At 43.1% G+C, this 8,859-nt stretch overlaps 1 pseudogene; it reads left to right on the forward strand.

Moving 5' to 3' along the window:
- Nucleotides 1-5,575: 5,575 nt before the first annotated feature.
- Nucleotides 5,576-6,295, forward strand: LOC136464597 (auxin-responsive protein SAUR76-like; annotated as a pseudogene).
- The last annotated feature ends 2,564 nt before the right edge of the window (nt 6,296-8,859 follow it).

Raw genomic sequence — 8,859 nt, forward strand, 5'->3', positions numbered from 1 at the left:
CGGTGGGTGCGGCCCAATTTATAGGCTGAGCGAAAATGCTATATTACCAGAATGACCTCGCGACGTTACGTTATCTAAGTGAACAGTAACGGGTTTTATGAACAGTAACGGGTTACTATGAACAGTACCCGATCCGTTAAGGAACAGTTCGATTTTTTTTTTTTTTTGACGCAATACATATTTTTTCCCCCCACCATTACCCGCGCAACGCGCGGGGTTACCTGCTTGTTTCTTGTATAATTCGGTCAAATGGATTAGGAAGCCAAGTACGCATTCGCAAATAAAAAGCAGTCTGGACGTATATAGCCCGCTATGCGCTGATCAGCTGGCTGGCGATTATGCAGACTACCCGAGATGGAGACAAGTCCTCTGAGGATTATTGCAACTGACCAGCTAATTGTGCTGGAAATGATGTGTTATGATATTGTACGGTATCACGGCTGTGATGCTATTCTGTGACCTATCCAGCCTAATCCCATACTTTAGAGGCTGATTGATGTGGTCAAGACATAATAAAGAGATGGTGGCACGCATACGTACATACACTAGCTAGCTACGTACGTAGTACAACGATTCTTGAGTACGTGGATTTTTAAGCACGGATTTGAATACTGTTTTGCTTGTTTTTTTTTCGGTCACCGTCGCACCTACCAAAATTCGCAAATTCCTGTTTTCTTTTATTCTTGTATCAAATTCCAGCAAAAGTAAATTTGGTTTTATATGGCATTAAAACTTAAGAACACCCCAAATATCCGGCTTGTTTAATCATTGGAGCCCAATCTTAAGGTCAATTCTTTGTTGTGAATGAATTTTACATTTTTCTGAGACCTGCCCTTGAGGCACACAAGTTTAGGATTTGATCCCTAGACCTCGTGATAGGTGGAGCTAGGTCATTTCCACCACAATATATTTGCATTTAGCAGGTATTGCGTCGGCCTGGGCCAAGCAGTGATCCTAGGCGCCAAGCACTCAAAAATCAATGGCATGGTTTGCTGTCTGGCCAGACAACTCTGCTCGGAGGCACCACCAAACAGACCCGAAATGCCATGACCTTGCGTATCTGACTAGCATATGCCATATTTAAGTTGTGCAATCATGTATGGTTGTATCTGCACTGCAATTCACTTATGAATCAGTTTCGGCTTGCTGAAATTAAGTCGTTGATAATTCTCAATGATGAAGCTGATTCTCCAGCTGTATACCATCTATGGGTGGTAGAGGCTAGAATTTTATTCACTTATCTAAAAAAAGAGTCAAAATTTAACATTTTAATCCTAAAAGACATTCTACCCGATCGCGTGATGTTGCTATTGGGTTAAATGCAAATTGACCCCACCTTGCTTCGATATCTAAAAAAGGCTGTCTCTTCATCGATTTACTACTAACACACACGTGAAGTGATCGGTGTTGGAACAGTGACAATTGTACTCATCGAGCTCAATAATCCATCTGCTCTGCTCAATAATCCCGGACCCGGCGGTGACCGTTGCTGCTGGACCCCCAATCTGATCGGTCAGTGTATCGTCATCTCTGATCGGCGTGTCCCCTGTTCCTGATCTCTCCTTCGCCCATCACGCCATCACGGGTAGGGGCCGGATCAAACTCATCGCTGCATCTCTCCGATCTGCACAATCTTTCACGCGCGTTCTGTTCGTTCCTGACCCAATCGTCCTTGAGACCGCGTGTGAGTGGGCGAGCTTGCTTTTACCTGTTCCCTGTCGCGCCACTTTCGGTGTTGCAGAACTCCGTGGCTGCAGAAAGCAGACAAAAGCATGGGACGAGACACAACACTCGAGAGACGCTCCGTAAAAAAAAAAAAACAATTGGTGCCATCAAAATAGTTCATGTTTGACTAAATTTTTAATGAATACTATTCATATTTATGGCTATAAAATAATTTATACATTTTATAATTAATCTAATGATATTTATTTGATATCATAAATATTGATACTTTTTCATCTATAATTAATCGAACTTAAGATATTAAACTATGACACTTGCTAAAATTGTATTCTTTTCTAGATGAAGTGAGTACTCTCTACGTCTTAAAAATAGACGATGTTTTTTACTTTTAGATATGGATCACCCTATTCGGCTGCATGCAGCAATAAACTGCTGCCCTGTCGCTACAGTAAATTGAGAGAGGGAAAATAAGCTGCAGCTGCAGCAACAGCAGCTTATTCAGATTTTTGAACATTTGTCTTATTCAGACTTTTTATAAATAATAAAATAAATAAATTATTATTAAAATATCTCTAATGATAAAATAACAAAGTAAATAATATTTATACAAAATTTTTTAACAAGACAAACAGTTGAACGAAATATCTAAAAATAAAAACCGTCATGTACTTTGGAACGAAAGGAGTACTAATACACATGAAGCACTTACTGAGTTACTGTTAAACCCGTTTGGTCGGGTTTCTTCTAGCCGTGGCACTATAGCGCACTATAGCAGAACCTGAAGGAAACGCAGCTCCCATATTCTGTTGATGCTACTGTCTAATAAAGTACTCTCTCTGTCCCAATTTAACTGTCGTTTTCGGTGTCCGTGCCACGACTTTGACTCAATTTGTATAAAATATGTGCAACATTTGTGTCTCCAAATAAATTTGTTAAAAAACTAGATTCAAAGATCTTTCCAATGATGCTAATTATGTATCATAAATAATAATATTTTTTTAATATATATTTTTTAAAGTTGTTTCTCGAAAAGCGAGAATGATAGATATTCTGGGACGGAGGGAGTAACACACAGTGACATGAGGAGCCGGTGCCGCTCGGACGGAGTCCAACCAAAGACACCTTAATACAGGTCTTGTTCGCTTTAGCTTATCGGTCAGAATCAGTCCTACAAATCTGCCACAGCAACAGTAAATTCTGCCGAACAAGGCCGTAATTCGCAGCTCTTCTGCTAGGTTTGATTTATGAAAATCTACACAGTGCACATAAGAATAGGAGTATCATCAAACCATTGTAGCTGCATGCCTGGCTTGCATAGGAAGGCTAGTAGTACTACCTTTGTAGCGGGGCAATATTGCTCGAAATGTAGACCCTGTTTATTTCTTTTATAATCCGTACTTTTTAGCTTATTTTTTTTAGCTAGAACAGTGTTTTACTCTCGTAACAAATTAGCTAGAACAGTATTTTAGCTTGTTTTTTTCAACGAAGCGACCAGGCCGTACTCGCTGGCGCCAAGCTTACTAACTTTAGTTACCACTAAGCTCAAACAAGTGTGGCCACTATACATGGGAGAATCTTGCTACAGTTTTAAACTTTTTTATATATGACACGTGTAGTCTAATATTTTTATATAAATTTAGTTGCCAACTAACACTCTGTTCGCTTGATCGTTTCTGTGGCTTATAAGCCGGCTGATGATGTTTTGTTGTGAGAGAAAAACACTGTACCATGACTGATAAGCACGACTGATACGATGAAACGAACAAACAGGGTGTAAATACTTACTAACTTCATCAAAATTGTCTAAGATAAAGTGTAACTAGCATCCAAACATCCTCATGGTCCTTGAGCGCACACGACCAGCCGTACTCTTGTGTTCAACCCCCCCCCCCCTCTCCATGGGGCGTCCTGCTTCCTTTTTTATAGACGAAGGAAAAGCGCGGGTTACGTAGAAGGAAAAGTAGAAGAACGAGAGAAAAGAAAGCCTCCAGGGTTGTCGGGTCCTTCTTCTCCTTCATGCGGGTCCTGCTGATCCTGTAGATGTCAACAGGGACGGCTCCATGTCGCGGCCCTATTCGTCACTGGCGCCATGCGCAGGCGTCATCTGCCGGTCATGGCGTTCCACTCCATCCCGGCGGACGTCATGGTGAACTGACGCGCCTGTCAGCGTCCGTACGAGGATTAGACAGAACAGCATCGGCACGCGCCGATACTGTTCTTGATGTGAATCCCCGGGTATGGCCCGTCATGGCCACGGGTTACATCGAGGTGTCGAGCCATCCGGGGAAGTCAGCGTGAGCGCTAACTTCCTTACTTTGGGTATCCCTAATATCGATACTCGACAAAGATTTTTTGGAATTTATAAATCAAGCTAAAATTATCAAAAAAAAAAAAACCAGGAGAAGCTTCCCAACCAACCTTCTCGTACCTCTAGCATCACGCATTCCTTCCGTATCAGTACACCTCTAAGTCGCTTGTGTTTAACTGGTTAATACATTCATTTCTATTTACTTTAGTGAATATTCTAATGCATATTTGAGACAATAAATGAGTTCAGATAAAATAAGTTTGAACTGGAAAGTTTTAGATCTCTTCGAGTACTACAACTTTGGTTAGGTCATTTCTCCATCTGATGTCATTTGAAAAAAATCATAAAAATATTAATTTCAAAATTATTAATCATAAAATAGAATTTTCGAGTCCTAAATGATTTCAAACGAAAAAAGTAGTCAACTATAAATTTGTAGATCTTCTCGAGTACTAGAATATTAGTTTGGGTCATTTCTCCATCCAAGATCATTTGAAAAATTAAAGAAATGATTTCAAATTATTTCTACTAGTATTTGCCTAAGAAAACGGTCAGTTTTTAAAAAAATTACCACCAATATATAAATCTAAAATTTACATTGGAAGTAGACTTAAAACAACCACCATTGTATTTAGAATGTGGTTGTCTTAGATCCACCGCCAATATAAATAGACAATTTGTAGTGGTGGTATCTTTAGGCAATCCACCATCTCTATTAACGGTTCCTAGCATGAGTCCACAATTCTATTTCTAGTGGCTTCTGTTCACTATGAATCAGACAATAATGATTCCTGCAATAGTGGTTGCAAGTTGCATGGCCGAGAGTGGTCGCGAATGGTAATCAGTAATCAATCATGTATACAAATGTTGTTCCAATCTTGACGCCTGTGCTTAGCTAGGCCCTTGCCAGGTTAACCTACATGACACATGCGCAGGTGCGTGCACCGCCCCAGTCCCACTGGCGCAGTACTTGAGATTTGATAAGGTGGTGCACTGTTGAGGTGTCGCGGGCCATGGTCCATACATACGTAGATCCCTATCCCTGGATCATCTATCTCATCATCGAGCGGCGAAGCCATGTTCCCACGGCGAGCAGGAGAGCTGGCGGGGCAGGGTGCTTGCCGTCGGGTCAGATCAGAGCCGTCGCCATCTCTCCTCCGTCACGGAAACAGCAGCGGCGACACAACATGCACGTCGCACTCCGCCGGACCACGGCCCACGGGTGGCCGGGTGGGTGTGGGTGAGGCCAGTCTGAGGCGAGCGAGCTGGCTCGGCATGGCTGCCCGTGGGCGCGCCGCGCCCGTGTCGACTGAGATCTCCCCTGATTTGCCGCCATAAAGACGACACGGCGCCAGCCGAGGCCGAGATTTGCTTACGCGGCAGCCGTCACGGATAATTCTGCAAGGATTGCAGCATTCACATTTGCGTTTGGATCCGGCGTCAGTCCTTATTTTTAATTGCAAAACTTGCGCACGTACGGCTACGTACGACCGAGGAAAAGCTAACCGGCCGGCCTTCTAATCTGAGCATCGAGAGAGTATTATTTTACCGATCCTAACTGTTCGTAGGGACAAAAAAAAAACGGAATTTCTAAATAACTTACGGATGATATGATGTCTTGTTTTCATTCACTTTTGTGTGGTTGAGATTGTTTTCAGGTTTGTGCGATTCTTTTCTGTGATGCCATAGTGTTGGGCGCGTTACGGTTACGGGCTCATTTGCGCGGTTCTACACGCTGGCCGTCGGCGTCGCCACCGTGGTCTGAAACCTCGCCGTCGTCGTGGCCGCCACGGAGCCCGGGTGCGCGGGCCACGCCGCGGTGCTAAGGAGGTGGCACTCTGCATCGCCCGCACGCCACCGGACAGCGGCGACGGCCACGATGGCGCCATCGTCTCCGATCCAGCGACGAGCACGGCGGCGCGTCGTCGTTCCACGGTGCGGACGAGGTGCCCAAGGGCCTGCACCCGGTGTACGTCGGCAAGTCGTGCCACCGTTACCTCATCGCCAAGGAGCTCGTGGGCCACCTGCTGTTCCAGACCCTCGTCGACCACACCGGCGGAGCGGCGGGCACCGTCGTCGGCTGCAAGGTCGTGCTGTTCGAGCACCTGTGGCTGATGGAGAACGCGGACCCGCAGCCGGAGTCTCACGACGAGCTCGTCGACTACTACGCGTGCTGACCAATGATTATTATTTTTTCTGCCAATGATTTTTTTTGTTTTTTCTATTTCTCTGTTGGTTATGTATCATTTTAATATTTTATTCTACTTTTGAGGTGTCAATCTATCACTGGATAAAAATCTGAATGACGAAGGCAATGAAAATCTTTCAGAAGATAACTAGTCACTCAAAAAAAATACTTTATCGATCGTTGGTGCCTCGAATCTACTTGTATCGCAGCCGTGACGTGATTCCTCGCGCGTGCTCCAAGAAGTCAAGCGGGGGGGGGGGGGGGGGGGGGGCGAATCGTTGGGACACTTGTTCGCTGGAGGATACAGAATGGCGGACGAGGACAATGGAGACACGACAGGAATTTGCACATGGTCCAGAGCGTGTTGTTGTCCGATCGACGTGGTGTCAAGGCGTTACGTTTGCTGATCTCCGGCGCATTAGATTTGCGTTTTCTTGTTTAGTATATCGTGTCACGTTAGATTTGTTATGGCAAACAAAAAGGAAGATCTAATGGCGACTCCAAAAGATCTGTTACTTGAATCCGCGGCAGGAGCCATCGTAGTGGAACTCTGGAAACGGGTCGTGTTGCTGAAAACTAGTATAAGTGATGAAAATGAATTATTTTTCCCTTGACTAGTACTCCCTCCATCCTGTATAATATAATAATAGAACATATTCTAATTTTTTTATAACAACTTAAGCAAATACCTAAATGATGCATGTATTCATGGATCAAGTCCACTTAAAAAGTTTTTTTCCTCAAATTATGTTTTTCTCGTTATTTAACAAACTTTGCTAAATATGACATGGACACCACATAGAATGACTTATACTTCAATACAATTTTTGGAAATTATAACACTCTTTATTTTAGGATGGAGGGAGTAAATATCCTCACCAAGAAAGGCTAGGATAAACTGAGGGTCGGGGCGTGTTTGGTTCTTCTGCTGTCGCTCGCCTCACCAAGCTAGTTCACGGGTTCGGTGGCCTCGAGGTCTGCGCTGGTAATCATTTTGCTTGCTTCCTCGCAAGAGCTATTTTGGCTCGCCTGGTGTGGTAAGGTAAGGTACACTAACATAGGCGAGACAAGGCAGGCCGGTCGTGAGTGGTCGGCTGGTTGGGGGCACTTTAGCTTTGGGCTTATGGGCTATTGGGCCTCGGCTCGACCGCTCAAAGTTGGACATGGCTCGGGCGCACTCGACCTTCTTCACGCTCATGTGCGACGCTAGCTGCCGCTTGACTCCATGCTCTGCTCTGCTACGGAGGTGCCGAGAGGGAGGACGAAGATGGGGTTGGGGGTCCTCCATACCAGCAGTAGATGGGATAGCTGTCCCACCCTACCGTAGGGGGCTCCGTCTCTGATCACCAGCATGTTCGCTTGCTCGTAAACGATCGTAAATTTTCAGCCGGGAACAGTGTTTTTCTCTCACACCAAACCAGCCAGCAGTAAATAATCCACGATACGATACGGCCTCCCGAACAGGCTGTATATCTGTATCTATATCTATACCTAATAATAAAGAGACAAAATTTCTAGCTTTTTTTTCGTCCACTTCCCCCTAACTACCGGTAGTCTAGGATTTCTTCCGTCTAGACTTATATAACCCTAGATAGTTATGACAAATAGATCTCTCCGGTATGTCGAGCTTTTAGGTAACCTATATAGGAATCATAATCCTAATTCAAATCCAAATAGATTCGATTCCTCGTAACCTATTCTAATCCAAATATAAAGTCTTTGTCCATACGGGTCTTTTCCCCCTATTTAGGTTGATTTTAATATGTTAATAGATTGAATATATTTCTAACTCAATTCGGTCACGTTAGCAGACAGTTCATGTGAATACATTGGACTATAGAAATTAACATGTATCCTGTTTTCTTCGTAGTGTCCATATCTCATACGCTAGGGGTTTCTACTAAAAATGCGTGCATTAAGCATCTACGTAGTGTCCATATCTCATACGCTAGGAATTTCTACTAAAAATGCGTGCATTAAGCGTCTACATATAATTTATAATTTATATCTATACATCTACACCTAATATAACTGAAATCTCTTAAGTAGTTTGTGGCCTAATTTAGTCTAAATAAATACAACCCTATAATCCCCGATGAGGGCTGCCACATGAAAAAATTATGAGAGGTCTCCCGTCATCAACATCAATGGGTAGATCAATTGCTCACTCGTTAACACCTAACTACTTGTCGACTTTAATAATTAAGTATTAGAACCACTGTTTGTCTAAACGGTCGTTTAGCCCGTTTAAACACCGTGTAAACTCTACACAGTGGTGTGCCGTTTCCGTTTAATCACCCGTTTACCCCGTTTAATTGGCCGCTTGGCCCGTTTAATGGGACGTTTTGCCCGAATAATGGCTAAACGGTATGTGACCGACTGTTTACCGTTTAACGTTTAGGAAAACACTGATTAGAACTATGGATTTTTATGGGCCCACACGATATTAAACTATTACAACACATGGATAGTATAAAAATTAAAGTTAATAAGTTATGATAATACATCTAAATATTTTCATGCTTTGCATTGAAAAAAATATATCAAGATTGTATTTTAATTCGATACATGTTAATAGAATATCGATATATTATTACCATCGTTAACTTATATTACTGTGTGTGCGTGCATGTGTACAATTCTTGTTATCGTTTCTATAAATATATAATATTTTTTC

The sequence above is a fragment of the Miscanthus floridulus genome, chromosome 7 (genome assembly GCF_019320115.1).
Source record: "Miscanthus floridulus cultivar M001 chromosome 7, ASM1932011v1, whole genome shotgun sequence".
NCBI classification, from domain to species: Eukaryota; Viridiplantae; Streptophyta; class Magnoliopsida; order Poales; family Poaceae; genus Miscanthus; species Miscanthus floridulus.